A 22,179-nucleotide genomic window follows, 5' to 3' on the forward strand; every position below is an offset into this window, starting at 1 on the left:
AAAGGTCACAGTAGTGATACAGGAGAATGGTTGAACCTACATACATACAAAAATGTATCAAAAGAAAGTCAAGGAAGAGGAAAACTTGGATTATGGAATTGATTTGTTGGCAAGACATGCATGGAGCATTAAACACCCAGTTGAAAGAATTGGTCAAAGAGGATTCCTCTTCCTAGATGAACAATCTGAGAATGTCTCCCGAGATATTAAACAAGCTTCTTGCAATGACTGAACTTGTCATTCAGAAAAGAAAAAAAATGATCATGAAAATAGCTATATCTCCTAGAAGAAAGCTGGAAGTAAAACAGTTATCTGGCTTCAAATCCTTGCAATATTTATAAAGAATAACATTCAACATCTACATCAATGAAGCCTGGGCGTTTCAGTTTGATGACTCCTATCAAACTTAATTCCCTGCAAGTTTTTAGTCACATACTCAGTGTGGCATACATTCCACAAAATGTCATACTCTAGGTACTTAATAATTTTGTTTGAATTCCATTTGCTAATTTTTGTACAGCTGCCTTAAAAGTCAAATATAGCGGTAGGATGAGGTGAAGGGTAAGTATGGGTTCACACATGGACAGCAGTGGAATCTAGTTAGTCACGTGACAAGAATGTGTACAAAATTAAGTAGACGGCTTGTCAACTTTCTAATCGCTTGAAAGAAAGTTAACAACTTGACTGTTCTCCCTTGTTTACACAAGGAAGCTTGGAGGCAACTTGCCACTTGAGTCCCCTAAAATTTGCCAGTGTAATTTAGGCTCAAGGTCCATCACAAAACATGTATATATTCATTCTTACCCCTAAACACAAGTCAACTGATGGTAAACTAAAAAATAATAATAATAATAATAATAATAATAATAATAATAATAATAATAATAATAATAATAATAATGCTATTTGCTTTACGTCCCACTAACTACTTTTACGGTCTTCAGAGACGCCGAGGTGCCGGAATTTAGTCCCGCAGGAGTTCTCTTACGTGCCAGTAAATCTACCGACACGGGGCTGTCGTATTTGAGCACCTTCAAATACCACCGGACTCAGCCAGGATCGAACCTGCCAAGTTGGGGTTAGAAGGCCAGCGTCTTAACCGTCTGAGCCACTCAGCCCGGCTGTAAACTAAAAAGACAAAAAACAAACATAGCACACTATACCATTAGTCTCTGCTGTTGATTGACAAGTAATAAATTTTCCAATTAACTGAGTTGATTGATGTAAATAATTTAAAAGCAAATGTAAGGAAAAAGTAAAACATGAAATTAATCACATTAAAAAAACACAGAGAGAGAAAGAGAGAAAATCAGCCATCTAGCTAGTTTGCTCCTTTGACAGTAGCTCTCTAACTCTCGCAGTAAAGAGCTCTCTTCTTTATTTGTCCAACTGTGTGAACTCGCACTTTGCTGCCCAAGTAGTACTTATCCTTTATCAACTCAATTGAGTATTTCCACATTTGTGATTCAATTCGTACAAGGGACCTTAAGCAAGTGCCTCCAACACATTTCAAGTGATTTTGCAGGCCAATCGTGATGTAACAGGGTAGGGGAGTGTTCATGAAACCAGACACGTACGCGTCCAGCCCAATGAAATTTGCTGTTGTCATCTTGAAAAATCGGAGTATCAATAGCATACTCATCATGCAGATGTTGACTGAAAGGCAACACCTGATCATCCAGAATGTTTAAATAAACATGCTGGATCATGTTAGTTGTCACCTCAGTGAGCAGGCCCAAACCATGATACGAAACACACCCCCAAAACATCACAGACCCACCTCCGCCTTGAACCTGACCTTGCACACTTCCAGGATGAAATGTTTCATTTGACCTTTGGTTTAATGGACGATCTGCATCGTTGGAATAAGGCAAAAAAAATTATTCGTCAGACCCCATTATGTTCCACCAGTCAGCTACTGTACACGTTTGACAATTTCCAGCCCATTGAAGACGCACAGCTTTATGAGCCTGTGTGAGCAATGGCCTCCTGCGAGATGACCAACTCCAAATTTTTATTGCATGAGTCCCCGTCCCAAAGTTCTCTTGCTAACAGGTTGGGATGGACCTTCATTCACTGACTGCAGCAATTCCTGTCGGGTTTGTAAGGGATTTTGATTCACAAGCCGTGAAACGAGTCTCTGGTCCCTCTCAGTCAGGATCTTTTTCCAACCACAATTCTGATGTAGTGTTTCATTGCCACGTGTAGTACACCACTGTTTGTAGACATAATGAACAGTCTGCTGCGAAACACTAACAAATCCAGCAATTTCACGCACTATATGGCCATGGGCATGGCCAAACACGATTGCCCCTTTTTGCCACTCTGTCACATTCTTACATCTACTGTCCACTTGAAACATCAATGTCTCACTGATCACTAGACCTACTGCCTTATGAGCATGTAGAGACAGTGCGCATGCAGTCGAGCACAGGACTCCTCCTCTGCGCATTCTGTACAGGCTTAACGATCCATTTGTGTGTGCGCACTAGTGTAACTTTTTTTTTGTCCGATGAGCTTATTGTTCAAGTGTCTAATATAAAATTGAAATGGAAGATGTAAAATGATTATATCCCATAGAAGCCTCTGTATTACAGCATGTGTCCAAATCAGCTGAGCTGTCTTTTTTATAGTTGTCCAACCATTAGCCTACTCTTCCTTTACCCATTGGTGTTTTTGTGATTCAATTCATCCAGAGGATCTTAAGCAATGATATCCGACACCACATTACAAATGCCTGAATATAAATTGTCGGGTTGGAGTTCAGTGTCCATGCTTCACCAATGTACATCCCCACTGACCAAACAAAGACCATACATGAACTAATCATTTTCTGAGCTCTAGGTTCCGTTCACTGCTGATAAGCACTGTCTAATATTTGTAGAACAATGTTCTTACCATTTCAAGCACCCTGCCATCTTTCTGACAGTAGCTATTCCCGTATATTACCCTACCGAAGCATTTTACAAATAATAATAATAATAATAATAATAATAATAATAATAATAATAATAATAATAATAATAATAATAATAATAATAATAATAATAATAATAAAAGATGCCTATCCAAAAATGCAAAAATAAGGCATTACAACACAGTAGTGAAGCCAGAATGCCTATATGCAAACGGATGTCTGGCATTAAACTATAATTTAGATAAACTAGAAATACTAGAAAGGCGAATCATGAGGATAATATTAGGCCCACAAAACACAGCAGAAGGTTGGAAATTACGAAGTAATGCTGAAATATATCAAAAAATAGAAAATATATCAGATGTAATGAGGAAAAGGAGACTTATGTTTTTTGGATATTTATATCGAATGCAAGATAGTAGATTAACCAGTAAGATTTTCAGATATTTGTGGGGTAAGAAATCAACGACAAGCTGGGTCAATGAAGTAAGAATGGATTTAGAAAAAAACAATATAACAGAGGAAATAAATAATAGAGAAGGCTTTCGGGAAAAAGTATTGAAAATAGAAGGATTCCGAGGTAGGAAAGTAAAAAAGACTGGTTCAAAGTGGTCTGAAGACAGAAAGAAGAAACATAGTGAACAGATGAAAGCGTACTGGAAGAAAAGGAAAGAACAAAGAAGAAGGAATTGAAATTGGCACGTGGTCCTCTGGTGGCCCATTCGAAAGTAATAATAATAATAATAATAATAATAATAATAACAATAATGTGTGGCCTCCAGAGAGGCTGGTGCAGGTCTTGCAAGCTGATGCCATACAGGCGACCTGCGCACATGCGAGGTTGGGGGCCTACCTACGATGAATTAAATTCTGAAGACAGCACACATACTCAGCCCCTGAACCACTGGTATTAACCAATGAAGGTTAAAATCCCCAACCCGGCCGGGAATCAAAGCCAAGACCCTCCAGACCAAAGGCCAAGTACAACTGACTTGGCTCTTTCTCTAGACAATCTGTTGCAAATATCACTGCTCTGTAATAATATTCAGACATCTGTTCTAAAAAAACATTAGATATTTAGAATAATACTTTCATAGTCCATATTAATAGAAATCTTTTGGGTTTTTGCCATGTCAAAGGAAACTAGGAATTCTTTACATTTTGTAAACAGCAAAACCCCAAAAGATTATCATACCTAAAATAAACAACTGATGTAGCTTAACCTCTACCAAAGACAAGTTCATTCATTTTCTTTAACCATGCAAACTAGCCCAGCTGGTGGTGTGATCGTTAAGACATTAAGTGTATATGGTCTGACACCGTGGTTAGAAGGTTCAGGTCCCATTGGTGGTAAAAAAAAAAAAATTGCCATTAGAATGTTAGCCAGCAGGGTAGGAGAGGTATACTATTTTTAATCACTACACTGCATACCGAAAGCCCGGATTTAATTCCAAATCCCTTCGAAGTATTCATATGAAGTGAGGACATACAGTATTATGACACTTGAGGGTGATTTATTCATTGGATGATGATAAGCCTTGAGAAGACCTCTCGGTGTTATTCCACAGAAGTAGGCTATGTGCTGATACCAGTTTTCACCCTCTTCCTAACTCATTTTTATCACTTCACATCCAGACACGAAGGTTGCCCATGAGTGTCTAATAGAAAGACCTTCACCAGGCGAGCCGAACCACACAAACTATTTTGAAAATTTATTGCAAGCTGACCAACTGAAAAGCTCAAGTTATCAGGATATAATAAACAAGGAAACAATTGCAAGCCAATGAAGAGGTGGCAATGATTTCTCCATAGAGCTTTTTGCACGTATCACAAGAGGTGAACATGAAATACAACCATTATGTATCGATGGCTTTGTCAGTGTTAAGATTTAATGAGTTAGCTGTTTTTCAACTCAAGAAAAAATTACAGTAACCATTATACGACACTGCTAAGATCTCTGCTCTAAACATGTCGATTTGAAACCCAGCTGTGTTTTATTCATTAGAAGGAAAAGGAAGAACACTGAACTATCTGCCATTGAGACATCTAGCACTCATATTGAATGGATCACTTACAGCTCCCCTATCCATCTATTCACAACTAGAGCAACTTCTCTAATATTAGCTTTCTAATCAGAGTACCTCTCATCTGTGTTGTAGGAGACATTTGCTCGTTATCCATTCTTCAGTCTCTTCTTTATAAACTTTGTGAGCTCTTGGAATTTCTTCCACCCAGTATTTTTGGGTCTGATATGTTTCTTCTCCTGGTAATGTTTTCATCACCTTTCTTTTACTTCTTATCTTCTCCATATTCTGAAAGAAATTAATTTCTGTTGGAATCTACTCCATCTCACATAAACACCTGCTGCATACATAGTATTCCAAACAACAAATAATTTAAATGTTGTGTAATTAATCCATAAATTTCTTCAATGCTCATTTAGATAAACATAAATATTAAGCAAAAATATATAAATATTTGGAGAGCTACACTAAATACAACACTAGACAGTGCTGCTATAAAACTGAGATAATTTCTGCTGATGAGCATAAGAATTTTGAAGGGCATAGGCTAAGTTGGGTGTTAGTATAAAGCAACACTGATTCAAATATACTGATGATTGCTGATAACAGGTATGTTAAAACAAAATTCAGATTCAAGATTCAAGGTGATAGCTTCTCTAAAAGTGATTGTTTTCGAAGTGCAAGACCTGAATATACTTCAAGTACCCCACTGCCAATCTGATGTATTAACCAACTCTGCTACGTCGTAGAAAAGTTCACATGACAAGAGTCACAGTTCAAAATTTCATGATAATTGACTGTGGTGACTGTGATTATTGTTTTAACGGGAGCACAACTAGAAAACCGTCCCTTCTTAACTCTCGTAAAAGAAAAGGAAAAAGGTTTAGCTTTTCAAAGAACATGGGAAGAGCCATAAAGGCGTGAAAATTACCAGCCTCGTAAACCTAATGCAGTCAGGGTCAGATGAAAACAAAAATCAAAGAAGGAAAGATGAAGGTAAGGACCCCCGCACATGTAAATGGAAGCAATAATAAATGAATTGAGTCTTCTATGGATGTATCAGAATCTTAAAAATAGCTCTAGAGGACAGCAACTCCTGAAGTAAAGTTGGAAGTCCTGAGGGTGGCCACATATTTTTTGCTCTTACACTGAAAGACTAAATAAACATGAAATCTGATTAATATGATAGAAGAAAAAATTTCTGGTCAACTTGATATTAGCAACAAAAATGTACACGTTCCAAGGTATAAAACAAAATACTAATTGGATATTTTTATTTAATGAACTTATACAATTGGACTAAGTTTACAATCTTGCACAGATAATGTTGACGTTCCAGTTGTATATCTTCGACCGAGTACAACTGTAACAAAATTTGTGTGAAAAAGTTAAAATACCTTATAGCCAGTAATGAACTGCATATTATCAAGGTCATACTTGGATAATGGTGTCAAGGACCGAACGAGTGAGTAAGCAAGTATATTAGGCTATAAATCCTGTTACTTGAGCAGTCTCCCTCCACCAGTCAAATAGAACAATAGTACAGTCGAACCTGCCCTAACGGACACCCTTATTCAGCAGACACCTCCCCATACAGACATTTTTCCTTGGAACCAATTTTATTTTACGCAAGACACATGTTAAATTGGCCTCATTTAAGTGGACATCTTGAAGTCAGGACAGCGGACATCACCATCAGTCCCGTCCACTTGTCTTAAGAGGACACGTTACACATTGCTGGAAAACATTTTTACACCGGACCATTTCATCCTTTTTTTTAAACCATTCTGCAGACATAACGAAATTCCTTTTGAATGTTCGTACTGTTCTATTTTCAGTCCAAGGAAAGAGAGAATGAAATATAGACTATATAGGAATGCCGTAACAACCGTGATGTTAATTCTTCTGTACATTTCTCTTTCCAAACCTTTCGTAATGGTCATCATGCATTCTAACTACTCGTGTATATTCCGAGAATTTTAATTGCCCAGAAATACTGCCAGTGACTCTTTACTCACAAGTTAACTAGGAATTTTCTTCTCAGCTTGCATCATTCTATTCGTAACTCACACTGTCGTTGATGAGGTCGAGATCAGGTAGTCAACTTGACAAGGAAGAGACTTACAGTACATGCACCAATTAGAGACAGAATTACCATAGCATTTCAGTCGTCCAGTAAACATGAGTAACAGTCTTAGCAATCAGTCTGGTGTTTGTGTCCGTGCCTAGTGCACATTAAATACGAGGAACATGGCGACATTCACTTCATACGGAATTAAAACAATAGATCAATACATCTGTTGGAAAGACCACTTATTCAAGTTGTGAATGTCCCCTTCAAGCTAGGCCTATATATAAACTGTTACTCGTATATTCTATTCAACAAGGCATAATTTGTAGATCAAATGGGTCTACTATAAAGACAATGAATATCAGCTCAAAGATCAATTCAAGACTGAAGAATACTTGGTCATTATAAGGACATTGATATAGTCCAACACCAGTCACAATAGTTTTAATGTGTCATTTTAGTTTCAATTTTAAATGTGTAGTCTGACATTTCAGATTTAGATTTTACTCAAGACATACCAATTTGTAATTTTTTATTGGTGGTTATATGTATGCATGTGTTTCCAATGTAGCAAGTGTTGATAAACTTAACCATAAGAGGTATTTTATTTGATCCTGTATTGACTTGTCTGAAATAGTTTATGTTGTCAATACACTTCATTTAAATGAAAGAAGTACAGAAGAAAACCCATTGTATAAACTGGCATTTGATCTTTTAAGGAAGAAAACCTTGAAGATCTTAAATTTATTTAGGTATTATTATTCATCCAAAATATTAAATTTTATGTAATGATCATTTTCATAATATTTCATTAGTTTCTTTATTCGTTGATATGGTGAATTAGGATACAATACTTCTTTAAATTGTAAGAAAAACAAAAGATACTGTTATATTGTTTTATTCCTTGATTTGACATCAATGATGAATTTTCCTGAAACATGTATAATAAATAGTTTTCAATCATTAAAAGTGTACCGACAGGTGGACCCAACAAACTATTTTAAATAGTTTCTTTAATAGATTAATAATGTAGCAAGGTTGAAACTACTACAAATTATACAGTATATTATATTAATCTAATGGTATTGAATAAGTGGACCTTTCCCTACCCTTTGATAGTGATCAATTATCAATATGGACCATAATGAAACACACTCTGTGAAAAGAAAATTCCTCTAATAATCTATAAATCCTTGAGACTCAGGTGCTTTAAAAACATGGACTTAAATGTTCTTGGTGTTGAATGAATGCTATGCAAATAAAAGAGCATCGATGACATCAGCAGTATTCAAGAACTGGCTCCTAGCTTTGAATTCCAAGATGAAGGTTAGAAACCGTAACGTGATCTTGATGTTAGATAATGCTACGTGCCATCCACAAATATGGCTTTCAAATGTAAAACTCTTGTTCCTTCTACCCAATACCACTTCTCATCTTCAGCCAATGGATCAAGGAATCATTCAAGCATTCAAATTACGCTATCGCAAGAGGGTTTTACAGTCGTTAGTAGCACCATGGATGAAGCAAACACAGCTTATGATTTACTGAAGAAGATCAATGTTGGTGACAGTTTCGTGGACAAAGGCAGTTTGAAATGAAGGCTGCAAAATCACAATCAGAAAATGCTTTGCAAAATGCGGCATGACTATTTCTACAGCTGAAGAACAAGCATAGGCAGAGGTTAGCAACGAATATGATGAACTTCAAGCTTTAGCTACGACAGCTGGGTTGACGTATGATATTAACACCGAAGAAGAAAATATTCCCTGCTGTGACGATCTTGAGGGCGACTGGCAGTTGAGAGTATAGGATGCATGTTACGGTAAGCTTTCTGTGTTATTGGATTACACAGTAATTGTATCATAAGGTATGTCAGTCTGCTGACATTCATTATTTTCTTGTGATAAACAGTTTTTAATTCTTTTAACATAAATTTTCTACTTTAATTCACTGCAATTCAAAAATATTTCTGGCTATACCCAGCTATTCATCAAAAGGAGCATTGTGAGTAAAGCATATTTTTGTTTTATAGAGACTAAATCTGGAACGAAAAGTAAAGCAGGCATTAAATATGCTTAAACAGATGATGAACTTTTATTCATACTGGACCACAAGTACGGTGATAACACAATGGAAGCATTTAACAGGCTTTACTCCCTTTTTGAGAATATCGCAGTTAAGAAAACATCTGCTAAATTTACGTAGACATAACAATGATTACTTCATGTAATATCTCCCACAGAAATATTTAAAAAGAAATTTAGAATAATCAAAATGAAGATATATACGATTATGTTTACGGTGGATGTTCTTTGCCATTAAAATGATTATTTTTTACAAAACTGTTTCAGCAGATACCTCTCGTAACGGATATTTTTCCTTGGAACCAACGGTGTCCGCAGAAGAGATGCTCGACTGTAGTGTGTAAACCTCTCGGGCAAAAAACTCTGATTCAAATAGAGATCTACCTCTGTATTTTCTCTTCCTTCTTTTAAACAAACAAATCCCATGGCATTACAGCCCTGTTGGTGTTTAGCCCTAAGGCCTGCAGATTACAAGGTGCCACATGGTCAATGTGGCAAATCATCTCTACCACTATTCTTGTTTTTCTAGGCTGGAGCTACCATCTCACCATCAGATAATTCCTCAATCGTAACCATGTCGACTGAGGGAACCTTAAACCAGCCTCAGATCCAGATAAAAATCCCAGATATGCCAGGAATCAAACCCGGGGCCTCCAAGTAACAGGCAGGCATGCTGCTCCTGAACTGCAGGGCTGACGTTTTTCTTTTTTTGTGTTCTTGAATATAGATGGTTAATTGCTAATGTTGTAACAGTCAAATAACTCCTCATCCATTGAAGGTACCCATGTGTTTTCGTGTTCTTAACTGGTAGTAAGGGGTTTGTAAAAAACTATGCAAGTTTTTCTGTGGTATAATTAATAACCGAGATATTGATACCAACTTAATATTTTCAAATAGCACTAAACTACTGTAATTTGTAAAGTAAACTCATGACCTTATACAGAGGTGTCACAGCTCTTTTCATGTTCATGGAGGTGAGCTGCATGCATCATTTCAACAAAATACCAGCCCTCCTGCCATTCTTAAATTACCGACAGTATCAGGAAACAAACCTGGGCCCCTGAGGATGGCAGCTAATAGTGTTAACTATTACGGTACGGAGGTGAACAAACTAATTAGTATAACTGGTATAAAAGTTCAATTGTCATGGGTTCACAGATGCAAGTATTACAAAATAAATTACTTTTTGAAATAGCCATAATGTACGTAGTGCACTATTTAACAAGAACTGGGAATACTTAAAACTATCAGATTTGTAAATATTGAACTGGGTTTCCATAAGAGCTTTATTTTAAACAATTTGCTTTATGTTGCACCGACACAAATAGGTCTTATGGCGACGATGTAACGGGAAAGGGTTAGGAATCGGAAGGAACCAACCATGGCCTTAAGATACAAACCAAACATTTGCTGGTGTGAAAATGGAAAACCACGGAAAACCATCTTCAGGGCTGCCGACAGTGGGGTTCGAACCCACTATCTCCCGGAAGCAAGCTCACAGCTGTGCGCCCCTACAGCATTTATCTGCCTCATTAATCACATCCTTAGCGTGAACTTTTATAACGCAACAACAAAAGGTTTTCTGAAATTCCTTTTAAAAGCAATATTCTTATTTCTCCATCTAAAGATGGGAAAGGGCTAGAACAGGAAAGGTAGTGGCCATGGTCTTAGTTAAGGTACACCCTAGTATGAAAATTAGAAACCACAGAAAATCATTTTCAGGACTGCCGGTGGTGGGATTCAAAGCCAATTATAACATTACTGCCATTTCAAAAAGTTAACTCCCAATTTTGAAATTACCTATATGCTTGAACGTTTATGCCATCTGTATTAATCCATTCAAAAAATGAAGCTGGAACCGATATCTTTGTTATTAATCATACCACACAAAAACATAAGTTTTTCATGAGTACCTTACTATTATTTATTACAAAAAAAAAAAAAAAGCATAGGCCTATGATTACCTTCAACAGACTGAAAGTTATCTGCCAGCAACAACTTTGGTGATTAACCCTGTATATAGTCCCCACTATGGCAAACTAGCGAAAGTGATTAACTACGGAAACTGTAGTTCTAAAGCTTTGGTCTAGATTTTATTATTTATATAATGTCTACCCTCTGACAAAGTCTCACATCAACAACTCGTTCTGTATATGGCTAACACATAAAACCAATCATCTTATCTTACTTCTTATACTATATATAAAAATGGATGTATGTATGTAAATGACACATCTCCTAAACCACTGGAGCAATTTCAACCAAACTTGGTACACTTATGACTTACTATCTGGAGACGAGCACTGTGGGGGTAAGCCATCCGTAGCTCCCTTAGGGGTGGGGTGGGGTGGGGTGGTGGTGGTGATTATTGTTTTAAGAGGAAGTACAACTAGGCAACCATCCTCTTAGGGGTGGGGGGCCAGGTATAAAAATAATCGAAAAAAGTGCCGAATCCACAATTTTCGGGTTGCTGAGATGAATAGTGACACTACCGATTTTTTAGAAGTCAAAGTTCAGCTCCCTTTTGGGTGGGGGGGAGGGGAATGATAAATAAAATTAAACAAAAATAGTGTTGAATACATAGTTTTCGGGGTCTTCGAGGTAAATTGTACACTCTGGATTTTTTGTATCAGGAGACAAACCACGCGGGGGTAAGACAGCCCAGGAACCCTTAGGGACGGGGGGAGGGGCGAGGGGGGTTCGATATTAAAATCATCGAAAGTAGTGTCTAATCCATATTTTTTCGGGGTCACTGAAATGAATGGTGACAGTCCGGATTTTTAGTATCAGGAGACAAAGCATGCGGGGGTAATACACCACAGGAACCCTTAGGGGTAGGGGGGCAAGGGGGCTGAAATATAAAAATCATCGAAAAAAGTGCCGAATCCACAATTTTCGGGGTCACTGAGATGAATAGTGACACTACCGATTTTTTAGAAGTCAAAGTTCAGCTCCCTTTTGGGTGGGAGGGAGGCGAGGGGGAATGATAAATAAAATTAAACAAAAATAGTGTTGAACACATAGTTTTCAGGGTCTTCAAGGTAAATTGTACACTCCGGATTTTTTGTATCAGGAGACAAACCACGCGGGGGTAAGACAGCTCAGGAACCCTTAGGGGCGGAGGAGGGGGCGAGGGGGTCAGATACACAAATTAACGAAAATAATGTCGAATCCATACTTTTCGGGGTCGCTGAGATGAATAGTGACACTTTGGAATTTTTTAAAATCCAAGTTCATCCCCCTTTGGGGTGGTGGGGTGAGGGGGAAGTGATACATAAAATAAAACTAAAATAGTGTCGAATATATAGTTTTCGGAGTCGCCGAGGTGAATTGTACACTATGGACTTTTAGTATCAGGAGACAAACCATGTGGGGGTAAGACAGCCCAGGAACCCTTAGGGACGGGGGGAGGGGCGAGGGGGGTGCGATATTAAAATCATCGAAAGTAGTGTCGAATCCATATTTTTTGGGGTCACTGAAATGAATGGTGACAGTCCGGATTTTTAGTATCAGGAGACAAACCATGTGAGGGTAATACACCACAGGAACCCTTAGGGGAAGGGGGGCCGAGATATAAAAATCATCGAAAGTAGTGTCGAATCCATACTTTTCGGGGTCGCTGAGATGAATAGTGACACTCCGGATTTTTTTAAAGTCCAAGTTCATCCCCCTTTGGGGCAGGGGAGTGATATTTAAATTAATCGAAAATAGTGTCGAATACATAAGTTTTTGGGGTCGCCAATGTGAGCTGTACACTTCGGATTTTTAGTATCAGGAGACAAACCACATGGGGGTAGGACACCCCAGGAACGCTTGGGAGCGGGGGGGAAGGGGTGAGTTATAAATATCAACGAAAGAAGTGTCGAATCCATACTTTTCGGGATTGCTGAAATTAATAGCAACACTTCGGATATTTTATAAGTCCAAGTTCATCACCCTTTGGAGTGGGGGGGGGGGCGAAGGGAGACTGATATATAAAATTGATCGAAAATAGTTTGGAATACATAGTTTTCGGGGTCGCCGAGGTGAATTGTACACTTTGAATTCTTTATTATCAGGGGACAAACCACGTGGGGTTAGGACACCGCAGGAACCCTTAGGGGCGGGGGAGCGAGGGGCTGAGATATAAAAATCATCGGAAGTCGTGTCGAATCCATATTTTTCGGGGTCACTGAGATGAATAGTGACACTCCGGAATTTTCTAAAGTTTAATCCCCTTCGTGGTGGGGGGCAATGGGAGAGTGATTTATAAAAATAATCAAAAATAGTGTTGAATCCATAGTTGTCTGGGTCGCTGAGATGAATAGTGAGACTCCGGATATTTTTTAAAGTCCAAGTTCATTCCCTTCGAGGTGGGGGGCAAGTGGGGATTGAGATATAAAATTAATCGAAAATAGTGTCGAATCCATAGTTTTAAGGGGTCGCTGAGATGAATAGTAATACTCCCGATTTTTAAAACTCAAAGTTTAGTCCCTTTTTGTGGTGGGGGGAGGGGTAGTGAAATATAATTATAGTCGAATATACTGCCGAATCCACAGTTTTCCGGGTCGCTGAGATGATTAGTAACATTGTGGATTTTTAAAGTGCAACTTAAGCCCCCTTTGGCATAGGGGGTGAGAAAGGGTGAAAAAATAAATTGTCAAAAATGACCGAGATAATGGACGTATGTTCCAGTACGACTTTCAAGTATGACTTACTACCTGGAAAACATACTGTAGGAGTAAGATACCCCTAGAACCACTAGAGAAGTGGGTGAAATATAATCCATATTAATAAATGGAAGTTAGTTTGGCGCGATTCTACTGTACTATACATATATAAATTAAGGCATAAAAATGAAAGACGAGACCATTCTATGCATCCTGGAAAGTTAAAACTTGGTACCAGACATGCTGATGACTTCAGGATACCTAGAAACATCTAAAATTTTCAAAAATCTCTGAGGGGGACACGCTGGGAGTTTCAAACCTGCATAAGAACACAGTCGGTGATATTTATCCAGAACGATAACCTATAGGTTTCATGAGCTTAAAAGCTTCCTGAAAATCCTAATTTTAACCCCCTCCTCCATATCAAGATGAAGGTGAACAAGCATATAATTCCGTATGTCGATCTTCATTTATTCATTTAATTCGATTTGTAGTGATCTAGAAGGGGCGTGTCTGACATTGTAATTAATACTTTACAAATCGATAGTGACTGTCAGCAGGAGGGCGTCTGCTGTTATAATCAGTACTCCCCACACCGACTTTAACTGGCAGTAGGAATGGGTCCTCCTCCAACGCCTGTGTACAATTGTAATGAATAATTCCCTTCTCGATTTCACTAGCAGAAGACAAGAGAGCGTGCATTTTTTTCAAAACTCTTTTACCTGATTCTCTTTATCATTAGGTATAGGTGCCCCCTTGCAAGGGGTGCCCCCGATTATAAACAAATTTACTAATAAAAATGTGACTGACGTTACGCACAGTGAATTGCAGTAGACAAGTGGATCTGTCGTTATCATCAAAACTCCGCAACTCGCACTTTATATCGTAAACAACGTCTGCGGACCTTCTTATGCTTTTTTCTCAGATAACGCCAAGAGACATGCAATTTAAAAATTCTTATTAACTTCATGTACAGTAATTTACTTTGATATCCGTATACAGTGTATAATACCGTAGCGAAGCACGGGTACATTTGCTAGTTAAATATAAAAATTGATTTGTCATGAATAATCACAACTTTCAGCTCTCCTAATTTTTTGACAATTTGCACATTTGTTAGTTTGCCAGAGGGGGGACGATATTATGTCACTATATGCAAACTGAGGCCTGATGTTATGATTACATTATTGGTGATCCTGAAAAAGATCAATGAAAAAGATGGAGCTAGAATGAACTCCAACCTCTGTCAACATCTATTACTGCATTTATCCAATCCAAGCATACAGAATACCAGGCTCCAGGAAAGACAATGATCTGATACATGATCCCACGCATCAGGTATGAGGTCTGATCTTCGCAGATTTGACTGGGACCAGTGTGACCGCACGAGATACTTTATCTACCCCCAACATGTTCAATAGCATACAATTCTCAAGTTTTAGCAGACTTCTTGATAAGTTCAAGGTGAACCAGTTGAGCAAACCAAACCTGAATGATTATTAATGTATTATTTAGCATATGGAAACACAATGGAATATACAACAATACAAATTATATACTAAAATTAAGGCGTTATTACTTTTTATTGCTAGTGGCTATACGTTGCACCGACACAGATAGGTCTTATGGCAACAATGGGATAGGAAAGGGATAGGAGTGGGAAGGAAGTGGCCGTGGCCTTAATTATGGTGCAGCCCCAGCATTTGCCTGGTGTGAAAATGGGAAACCACGGAAAACCATCTTCAGGGCTGCCGACAGTGGGATTCGAACCTACTATCTCCCGGATGCAAGCTCACAGCCGCGCGCTCCTAACTGCACGGCCAACTCGCCCAGTGGCGTTATTACTATTAGACATAAAACAGAGTACACAATGACAGTGTATGCACTTATATAGTGAAAGTTTATTTGTCTATTGAGTTGGAGTCAGCGTTAGAAAGTCCTTCAGATCATCCGAGTATGGCGTTATACTACACTGCTGCACAATGTGTTGGATGGTCTGGGGAGTCACTCTAAAAACACAAGATGGATCAGAAATTTTGTTCCATTTGTAAAGGAAGTCATTACATACTCCATGGTTTGTACGAATCCTGTTGGCAGTTTTCCACATACTTCGAGGCAGATCAAAACCAGCTTGTTTAATTTGGGTATTTAAAACCGTTATAATGTCTGGTGATGCATGTTGGATTCATTTTTCTTCCCAACAGTCATTTATACTGAAGCCCATATTGAAATGTTCAACAGCAGCTTTTATTGCTGGATGTCTGGATTTTAACATGCCAGATATTACACTTGGAATGTAGTCATGAATTGGAAGGTCAGGGTGATCCAATATTTTCTTATATTCACATAACAAAGAATCCTGACTTCTCAATGCAGGTGGATGAATGTGACAAATTTGGAAGCCAAAATTGTTGGTGTAGTTTTTAGACAACCTGTGATTGTATGCATTTTAGTACTGAGCTGGGTGTTGAGTTTGCTGGTATGGTTGCTGTTTAGCCAAACTGGAGCACAATATTCTGCTGTACTATAGATTAGTCCCAGTGCAGAGCAACGAAGTGTTGCAGCTGTTATCCCCATGTAGTACCACACAACTTTTGAAGGATGTTGTTCTTGGAACGAACTTTGGCTGTAGTATTAGTCAGGTGTTGTAGGTAAGTTAGGGATCTGTCAAGTGTGACACCCAAATACTTTGGAGTAGGATTATATTTAACTAGATTTTCATTAAAAATAGACTTTCAGTTGTCTGTTTGCCTGTTTCTTATGAAGATGAAACCATGAAAATTCTGTTTTACTTGGGCTTGGTGTGAGTCGCCACTTGTGGTAATACTGTTAAAGGATTGAAAGATCATCTGTCAATATCCTTTCAGTTTCCTCTATGCATTTTCTACTGATGCCAATGGCTAGATCATTTGCATAAGCAAATTTCCTGCTTACAGTATTAGGAATGTCTGCAATATATAGATTGAAAAGGATTGGTGTGAGTACAGAGCCCTGTGGAAGACCATTTATCTAAGTTCTTTGCTTACTGATTTCCTTGCCCAGGATAACTTGGAAATATCTATCACACAGCATGTTATTTAATAATTGGGCTAGAGTTCTGCAGGGGATCACTCTTAAGATTTTTAAAAGGAGGACCTGAATGATATAACTGGTATAAAGAGAGAATAAGAAAACAACATTTCACCTTTAAATTAACTGCTTAAAACCTTGTTAAAGAAGTGCTCAACAGAACTTATCACTGGAATGATCCTGTAAAACAGTCCAAAACATTACAACAGGAATATTTTAGAAACAAAATAGGATGCAAAAAGATTTTTACAAGCCAGTGACAAAGAAGACAGCGATGGAGATTTTGACAGCCCCACTGGATTATAAAAGTAAAGTATGTTGTATTTAATAATAGATGATAATTTGCATTGCTTGCTGTTCCAATTTACAGGCTGATATGTTAATATGAAGTGCATTTTACTTTTAAAACAAGGACTGGGTGAAAATGAAACAAGACAGAGCTCAGATTAAATGCAGGTATATAATATACCGGGTGGTCCACCAGCCCCTTGCGATCTAGTTTTTCCATCCAGATGATTTTATTACAATTAGTCTGAAATACATCAGCCCCTCTCCCAAAAACAGTGTAATATAACGAGATGTGTGGTTATGGGCTGGAAGGCTGGGAACTACACTGTATGTCAAGCCTCGCAGTAGCTCACATGGCAAAAGCCCGGTGGGAAATGTGATAGTGGACAGCGCTTGAAGGTTAGAATCCCAGGCAAGTATTCCTTTTACTGCTAATTGCTTGGAATGTGGTAAGCTTGCATACTTGATAGCTTCCACAGACTGATTTGTTTATTTGGTCCTATAAAGGGCCATATGTATCATGACATAGGGTATGGAGTTGGTATGGACAAGGATGAGGTGGTGAGGATCTGTGGCTAGGACACATTCAACCAGTTAGCTACGTTGTACCTATTCCAAGCTCCGTAGACCACAGGTAGGCCAAAGTGCGCCCCATAACATGCAATGGCGCATAGGTATGTAGCTGCACAAACTCCCCTCCTTCGAGACAAGTCACAACACAAATTTTATTCATTGCCTCGTGATGTATTCCAGCAATGAGTATGTGGATATGTTACTCATCTACGGAGAAACTAGATGGAATGCATATCAGGCACAATAACTATGTCAAGAACACTATCGCCGGGCTGAGTGGCTCAGACGGTTGAGGCGCTGGCCTTCTAACCCCAACTTGGCAGGTTCGATCCTGGCTCAGTCCGGTGGTATTTGAAGGTGCTCAAATACGTCAGCCTCGTGTCGGTAGATTTACTGGCACGTAAAAGAACTCCTGCGGGAATAAATTCCGGCACCTTGGCGTCTCCGAAGACCGAAAACGTAGTTAGTGGGACGTAAAGCAAATAGCAGTAGTAGTAAGAACACTATCTGGATAGATGACAACCGAAAGCCATGACATTTTGGAGTGTGGAAAGACGTCTGTCGGTTACTGCGTCCCTGGTAAGAATGTCTGCTCACAATGAAAATGAAGATGTTATCTTGGACATTAACCGGCACAACCTTCACACTAGCACACAGGCCATTGCACAGGAGACTAACATCAGCCAGGCATCTGTTATACGGATCTTGCATATCCACCTGTACTTACACCAGGAGCTCCATGGTCATGATTTCGAAGCCCAGGTGATATTCTGTCAATGCACCCTATAGCATGTGGACACTATTCCTGCCTTTTTTAGCAACCACCTTATTTAACAAGCACGTTTCCACAACAATGGAACCATTAATTACCATAACATGCATCACTGTAGTGAGGATAATCCCCATTGGGTACGACAGGCAGCTTTTCAGGTACAGTGGGCTGTGAACGTATAGTGTGGCATCATGAGTGATCACCACACTGGTCCCCATTTCTTTGAGGGACCTCTGATGGGAGAATGCTATCTGCAGTTCCCAGAAGATGAACTACCACCGATCTTGGAACATGTGCCACTCCTTGGCCACTGCAGGATGTGGTTTCAACGTGACGAAGCTCCACCACATGCGGCGCTGGTCATCCGGCACTCTCTCCATGCAATGTATTCTGATAAATGGATAGAAAGGGGAGCCTGTCCCCTAGCCCCCCAGACCACCCAACCTTACGCCCCTGGATTATTCCTGTGGGACTATGTAAAACAACTGGGTGTATGTATACGAGTCAGCCAATCTTGGTCACCTTCGACAGCTCATCACTGAGGCATGCCGATCCGTTACACCGGAGATTTTGCAAAGTGCCAGCTGGTCCTTACAATATTACAGTTTGAGCGTTGAATGACAAAGGTAACTGAAATCCTATTACATATTTCCTAACCTCTTCCAACCCAGCTCCATACCATATACCTATCAATCAATCACTACTGACCTGCATTTAGGGCAGTCGCCCAGGTGGCAAATTCCCTATATGTTGTACTCCTAGCCTTTTCTTAAAAGATTGCAAAGAAATTGGAAAATCACTGAACATTTCCCTTGGTAAGTTATTGGCCCTTTTCAGGGCTAAATAATCAAATCAGTCTGTGAAAACTAGTAAGTATGCAGCCTTGCCACATCCTAGGCAACAAGCTGTAAAAAAAAAAAAAAAAACCACTTGTGTGGGTTTCGAACCTCCTAACCCTCGACCAATGTTCACTTTCAGATCTTAGACCACGCTCTTGCCACGTGAGCTATTTCAAGGCTTGTCATAAGTGGCCTTTACACGCTCAGATTTGTCTGCATAGACAACATTCACAACGACCATCTGCACATCTGAGCTGCACTGTTCACGCTGCGTTTACACATTCCGACCCTATGTATAGCTTTCGCACAGTCCTGAATTTGTAATCCAAGAATGCAGTGTGTTCCCTGATCACAGCAAAATTAAGCAAGTAAAACAGCTCAGAAACTGGTTCCATTGTCTAGTGTTATTATTTTGGAACCTAAAAAGAGGGAAACATCAGAACGTAGGAGGTGGATAAAGGACTGGATTTTACAACGTGCTTCGCTTTCACATGTTAATCTTTTCAAGGAGTTGAAGTTCGAAAATAATGACTGGGTTAACTACTTGAGAATGGACGAAGATACATTCTTACTGGTGCTGCAGTATGTCACACCGTACTGTACCAGTAAAACAGCCCGACTTTATGAATTAATTCTAAAGTTAGCATGAAATAGTTCTCAGGGCAATTCTGGGTGATTTCTAGCTAGGGCTTGGTACAGGATGCAGGGTCCTATCCACAAGAAAATTTCAATTAGATTGAATAATAGTTTTTATTCAGAAAATGCATTTCAAAGTGTACATCACCTTACTGTTGATAGTCGCTGTCTTAAACATCGCCTTTTGATGACCCGTGCTCCCAGTTCACCAGGCTGAACGGGGCTGGAACACGTTCTGGAAGTTGCCAATAGTACATTGAGATAAGGCCGGAACACCCAGGTTGGTGTGATATGGGTTTGAGTCTCGAACTTTCGACGTTCTGGACAATCTCCGACGATGTTGCGGGGTAATCACTCGTCACATAACTTAAACGAGTGTCCAAATTTACACAGTCCCCCGATACTTTCGTCTAACAGCACTGTTTCATTTAATGTGGTTGTGATATGCAGTTGTAGATAGAATTTATAAGTTCACTAAAGATGAAGATGCGGGTAGCATCGAGACTGGAAGAAAATAAAGCACAGTTCATGAAAAGAAATAACGAAACTGAAAATTGTTCATGCACTTGGCACAGTTCGTGGTGATTTTCCTTTACATACAGTAGTAGCACTTGACAATGAAAGAAATGTATGACTGCTCTAGAGTTTATCAAAGAGACTGCTGTCAGTCATGAAATAATGCTAAACATTTTGACAAAGAAATAAGGTTGAAATGAAAAGCACAGTTCGTTGTTAGGCGCACTTGACATTAAATAAAATAGGTGACTGTTCGAGAGTTTATCAAAGACATTGTTGTCAGTGACACACAAATAATTACACACTGTTCAGAAGAAATAATGCACAATTTGAATTAGAAAAAACACAGTTTGAATTCGGGGTGAAACACTCATGTCGTAGCACACGATTATATTTTATCATGGCAATCACTTGCATTAACATTCATGAGAAAGGATACTTTCATAAACACTCTTGTCCATTAAGGAGGTTATGCTGACTGAGATTTAACAAAATGTCACAGTTAACAGTATAATGTAGTAGTGCCACAGTGAAATTAATATGTGTTCAGAGATTAAGTTCTGCTGACAGATTTAAAAGATAAATATCACAGTTCCTAGTATGTCACAGTAGTGTCACATTTAAATTAATAATGTTTGTTCAAAGACTAAGTTTCACACAGGTAATGTGGTAATAAACTCAGTTCCACAAGAAAGAAAGTTATATTGAGAAGTTTCTACATGCACACAGAATATAAGTTCGACTTGACTGTTGTCACCTAAGTCCAATACACGACTTGTCATAATCACAGTTCAAACACGCGCACAAATTATAAGTTCAACACATCTGTCAGAGTTTAAGTATCACGTGAAGACCTTGAATATTCGAAGATAGCCTCTGTCAGCACTTCGACGAACACTGCAGCGTGGAGAGTCAGGCTGGACAACCAGCTATGACTGTGTGATCGGGTCTAGTGAGCTCAGCTTATATTCAGTTTGGGGCTCCTACGTCATTATATAATGTGATCTCTTTGAGGCTGATTATCTTGTGAATTCCTCGACGGATTTACTTGAGATTCACAATTTGACACGTTTATGTTATCCTCTTCACAATGATGTATAGCTCAAGTCGCTGCGATAATTATTAGAGAAGTTTTGAAATTTTTTCAATCGAATGTTCGCGAAGGAGTGACGAATCTTGTGAAGACTCGCTCATAGCTGTTCTTTTAACTGAAAACCAACACTCCAGAACATACCAGGCTATACAGGCTACACGTGGCATCAGGCGAGTAGTCTATCTTGTCCTTGCAGCTACGTCACACACACACAGCTGTCGCTGGCTCGCCCACTTGCTCCTCCGAACGTAAACAAACCAAGTTCGCTCTGAACGTCTTGCGTAATGATGGAATACAATTACTCATAAAAAAATACGGCATGTACAGGTCGTAACCGGTACAGTATATAAGGAGAGAAGACAGTGTAATGAGAAAATCAATACGTGCTTTTGAAAGACTTGTAACATTGAGGTTCCTTGCGACTGCAATTTTCCGCTGTAGTATCTGCTTCATCATCACTAAATGTACGTGTATAATTAAGCGAATCTTGTGAAGACTCGCTCATAGCTGTTCTTTTAACTGAAAACCAACACTCCAGAACGGCACTACACTACACTGCAGCGTGGTCTGCGTAGTCCTTACACACTCAGACTTCTCTGTGCGTGGTCTGTGTTAATTCAAACCTCGCCAGACTTCATACAGGCAAAA

The 22,179-nt window shown here is 39.0% G+C and overlaps 1 protein-coding gene across 3 annotated transcripts in view; it reads right to left on the minus strand.

The window, feature by feature from the left end:
* The window catches only part of Tsc1 (tuberous sclerosis 1 protein hamartin), a 442,531-nt gene that overhangs the window by 410,579 nt on the left and 9,773 nt on the right, over positions 1-22,179 (minus strand). Inside the window, exon 2 of one of the 3 annotated variants that reach the window (XM_067135484.2) lies at positions 5,059-5,229. The exons of the other annotated variants lie outside the window; for them this stretch is intronic. The gene's annotated coding sequence lies outside the window, so the exon portion shown is untranslated. The remainder of the gene's footprint in view (positions 1-5,058; positions 5,230-22,179) is intronic. 3 annotated transcript variants of the gene reach the window in all.

This window comes from Anabrus simplex, chromosome 1, assembly GCF_040414725.1.
Source record: "Anabrus simplex isolate iqAnaSimp1 chromosome 1, ASM4041472v1, whole genome shotgun sequence".
Taxonomy (NCBI): Eukaryota; Metazoa; Arthropoda; class Insecta; order Orthoptera; family Tettigoniidae; genus Anabrus; species Anabrus simplex.